Here is a 5000-nt window from a genome sequence, read left to right on the forward strand (position 1 = left end):
AACACACATTTTCTACTGCAATAAATGCACTCTCTCACTTTCTCAAAAACACACACACACACACACACTCCTCCTTCTGCAGACGCTGAACTTGAGAAGGTAACGTTGAGTCAGCCCCCAGCAGACCAGTCCAGCGCCGGCCTTCAGAACTCCGACTGAGACACGATTCGCAGACGCCCGATGCATTTTTCATGCAGGAGTCTCTCGTACTACAATGATCTCTGTCTGCCTGACGCACCCATAGCAAGCCAACAACTCAGTCCTCTCTCTCCCTCTCTCTCTCTTTCTTACTCTCTCTTTTTCTCTCTCTCTCTCTCTCTCCACCTATAATCTCTCATGTCTTCTGTGGATTTAACCAATGGTCAACTGCATGTCGACAACGGTCGAAAACAGCACCCTAATTCACCATGGATTTGCCCAACAGGGTCGACAGTAATGAACTTGTTGAGTTGGAGACGGCAAGGGGGAGGAGGAGGGGGGGGGACACCTTGCCTGGACACAGGTACTGACCACAATCTGCTGATGGCCGTGCCGGTGGGACACGAGTTTAATCAAATCCCACTGGTCAATCAGCTAGCGCCATGGAGAACAGGTGCAGCTGCTCAAACGCATCGCTCTCTCCGCCCCAAAAACCACCCCCACAACAGAGATTCTCTCTCTGCCTCTCTCTCTCTCGTTCCCTCTCCAGCTTTCTTTCTCCCCCTGTCTCTCTCCCTCTCTAATTCCATCTCTCTCTAGCTCCCTCTCTCATTCCATCTCTCTCTCTCTCTCTCTCTTTCTCTGGTCTGAGGGAAATATGGCAAGTCATTTACATTCATTAGCATTACATTAGGAGAGCAGAGTGATCTTTAGGAGCGACGCTGCAGGAGAGTTTCATCTTTAATTCATTGTCACACACACACACACACACACACACACACACACACACACACACACCCTCTCCACCCCCTCTAGCCCCTCTCTTGTCTCCTTGCCTGTCACTGCTGTCACTACGGCTATCTGCCCCTCACCGGACGCCACTCATCGCAGGCCCCTCCTGAGAGATCTGAGGGTTCTGGACCAGGTCATGGACAGGGCCCCGGATGGACCTCAACACACTCCTGGAGGGACAGGGAGAGCCTGGTGAACTGCTCAGTGTGTTTTGTAAATTTTTTTGTTGGGTGCAGTGAAAATGGCAATCTGGATGTCACGGAAGTACGGATGGTGGGGCGAGTTTTAACCAATACTATGGAGATTTTTAGGGGGGTGGTGGTGGGGGGTCAAGGGTCAAGACTGAATATGCATTTTACAAGATGGTTGATGATATTGAGAGCTTTCTTGCAGTATGAGGGGTGGGGGGTTGCTGTGTGAGGGTGGGGAGGATGGGCAGATTGTTTTTAACATATGAATCTGCTCTGCAACCTCTGTGAAGGTTTTACTTGTAACAATGTCTTTATTGTGTAGTGATTAAACACCTGATATTGTTTCAATAAAGGATTTTTAAGCCTCTCTCTCACACACACACACACTGTTCTCCTCAAGACTAGCTTCACGCTCATTATCAGGAAATTGAGCTTCCAATTAAAGAGAAAGGGGCAGACCTCTGACTAGACTTCTTTACGAAGAAGAAGAAGAAGAAGAAGAAGAAGAAGAAGAAGAAGAAGAAGAAGAAGAAGAAGAAGAAGAAGAAGAAGAAGAAGAAGAAGAAGAAGAAGAAGAAGAAGAAGAAGAAGAAGAAGAAGAAGAAGAAGAAGAAGAAGAAGAAGAAGAAGAAGAAGAAGAAGAACACACTGGGTGATTAGCTCCAGCTGCGACCTTCACCTGAGACACACAGCATGAAATACACCCTGAGCTCACCTCACACACCATGGTTCACGTTTCAACTGAGTCGAGGATTCTGTGATCAAGGCAATCAGATGCAGTGTTAATTAAAACGTTTTTTTTTAATTATTATATAAAAAGGAAGCATATGAAAAGGTTATTAAGATAGTGCTGATTTTGTACCTTTAATTGTCTTATCCTTTCATAATTATTATCTCTTATCACCTGGTTGGTATCACCTGGTATACTGTATGTATTGAATTACAGGAAACACAAGAAAAGACAGGAAGGGAGGGAAAGTCTGTGTGTGTGTGTGTGTGTGTGTGTGTGTGTGTGTGTGTGTGTCTATTTGTTGACATATATTTCCTCTGGCAAGCAGTGGTGGAGCAGCCTCTTGGATTACTGTAATTTAAATAAAGAGTGTAATGTTTTTTCTCCCCTCTCTATATTACTACTGCTAGATGCATCCACTGCCTTTCAATTACTCTTCAATCTCCTTAAGCCGGCCGAGCGCGTGATGGAAAAATAATCGTAATGCCTGTAAATTTATGGGAGAGACAGCATGCGAGGCATGAGTTATGTATCCAATAACAGCCCTGTATCCATGTGCCTATCTTCTGTCTGCTTTAATTACGCACTGACGTAATTCCCTAGGGACAAAGGAAATGAGGCTCTGTGTGATATATATATATCTGTTTCATATATATAAGCATATGAGAGTGGGGACAGATTTACACCAGCAGGGCTGAAAACATGATGTTATGTGTTATATGTGTGTTACTGTATGTGTGTGCTATGCACATATTAGTAATACTGCTAATGCTGACATGATAAGAATGAGGCTCTAAGAACCTCCTGGAAGCCCCAATCTCAGGAAATTGATTCATGAGGCCTGACCACTAATCATCTGCCATGACAACACAAACCTAACAACTGACCTAAAGCTCCTCTCTAAAAATGGCCACATAGTCTAAGGAGCAGGTGCAGCCATTCCACTGTAGCCTGAAACTCTGGTCAACAGCTACATACTCTGACCCCTTTTCATCAAAAAAGCTGGATACAACTGGCACTGCCTTGCTGGTCCACAAGCTCCTACTCAGAAGTGGTAAGGTGTCTCTGATTGGCATGATTGGCACTCCATCCCTTTGGGCCACATGTGTGCTCAAGTGCCACGGTGAAACAACAGGCCTACTACGCACCCTCGCCATGGTTCATTATCACACACAGCTGAGAGGTAACGATTGGAAAGTTGATGTGAAAAAGTAACTTTGATTTCCAGAGAGGGCCTTTCTTTCTCTATCCACAGCAAGCGCAGGCGTGTAGGGGGGGTCTGGGGGCTGGAGCAGGGGGGTGCAGTGAGCGGGGACGGCTGATGTGGGAATCCTCCAGAGGTGTTGAGGGGGGCCCTGGAGTGCCCTTGCTGAGGCAGTTCTTACTGTATGCACGCGCACACACACACACACACACACACACACACACACACACACACACACACACACACACACACACACACACACACACACGCACACACACACACACACACACGCACACACACACACACGCACACACACGCACACACACACACGCACACCTCTGTTTCATTAACAGCTGGTCTTATAATGGGAGCACACAGGGACCAATCAGACGGCAGTGTTTCACCACCTACCGTCCACGCCGGGTGCAAACACACATCACCAGCATCCCAGCAGACTTAGACACGAGAGAAAAGAATACATGTTCACACATACACAAACACACACACACATTTTTGTACACACATGCTGAGAAACACAGACATTCACATACAAATCCACACCCACACTTGCAGGCTTAGACAAATACATAAGAACATACACACTCAAACACACACACACACACACAAACATGGACGCACGCGCACACACACACACACACACACACACACACATTCTCACACTTCATTGCTTGCTGGCAAAAGTATAAGCCCAATGGGAGAGTAAACAAGAGAAGTCTTTACAGAGAACTACACATGTTTACACATCTCCTCTCAACTTTAAAGGCTTCACAATCCAGACTTTTTCTACCTGACAGCACGTTTGAGTTGAAGCTTTATATTATTATATTTATTTATCTATTTGTCTATTTATCTATTTGTTTATTTATCTATCTATTCATTTTCTGCACTCTCACTCCAACCAAGCCCCCAAAAATATTGTTTTAGACGCTTTGATAATGCTGCACTATGATGTGTCTGTCTTTTGGCATCAGACGCTTCCTGTACCATGACAGGCAACCGGGATCATTATGATGAGAACACGGCAGCAGGCCAAACTAATTGGGAGACTACAAACCATGTCGGCCTCATGGCTCTTTCTCACACCATGCTGTTAACACCAAAAGTATAAAGGCAGTGGTGTTACGGGAGCTAGTAATAGCATTTGACTCTAAGACTTCTAAAATATACATAAACTCAACACCCCAACTCAATAAAAAAAGCTAGGCAGTGAAAGGTGAAATAGACTGCATTAAAAATGTATGGCTTTTGATTCTGTCTATTTCTCTTCTATTACACGTAACATGGCTGTCTTTGCAACACGCTCTCGCAGAGGAGTGATTCTATGTAGCTCAGCAGCCAATCAGCTCAGAGCTGACTTGGCAACACCATGCCTTCTGGCCCTCCAACATGAAATCAACAAAATCGATACAGGGCCCCGGCCTGGGTCCTGAGACAAACACGTAGCCAGGGCACTTCTGACACGTTGTCTTTTGGCAGCCCTGCCCACTACGCCGACCACATTTGTCTGACTCGTCCGAAAAGCAATAATGAAGCCATTATTTAGGCACCCGTTATTGGCAGCGATGGCCGTCTCAGCTCTGCCACCACAAACACAGTAGCTCAGTAGGCAGGAAGAAAATGCCACGGAGATGTCTCCTCTCAGGCTCTCAAACAGGAAGGGGAAAAAAAACACATGCCGTCTTAGAGGTAATTAGAAAAGCAACTCCCAGTAAAAGGACCATGAGTGTTCTTTCCCACATCCCATAATGAGACTTCATGAAACCAGCCGCTCCAGGGTCTCCTCCCCCCTACAACATCTCGCTATACATCACAAGCAGGATTTATAAATTATGGATGACAATGCGTTATATTAAACACGACGCACTGGCTGAGCGGTGTGCTTCACAAACAGCTTCTGAGAGAAGACATTTCGCCCCCTGCATTC

General features: G+C 45.8%; 1 protein-coding gene across 1 annotated transcript in view; it reads right to left on the minus strand.

Moving 5' to 3' along the window:
* Positions 1-5000, minus strand: part of ephb1 (EPH receptor B1) — a 223164-nt gene that overhangs the window by 135179 nt on the left and 82985 nt on the right.

Source organism: Alosa pseudoharengus, unplaced genomic scaffold (genome assembly GCF_046254945.1).
Source record: "Alosa pseudoharengus isolate Yale_2024_CS ecotype anadromous, Long Island Sound unplaced genomic scaffold, YU_APseudo_1.1 YU_APseudo_1.1_scf_2, whole genome shotgun sequence".
In the NCBI taxonomy this organism is placed as follows: Eukaryota; Metazoa; Chordata; class Actinopteri; order Clupeiformes; family Clupeidae; genus Alosa; species Alosa pseudoharengus.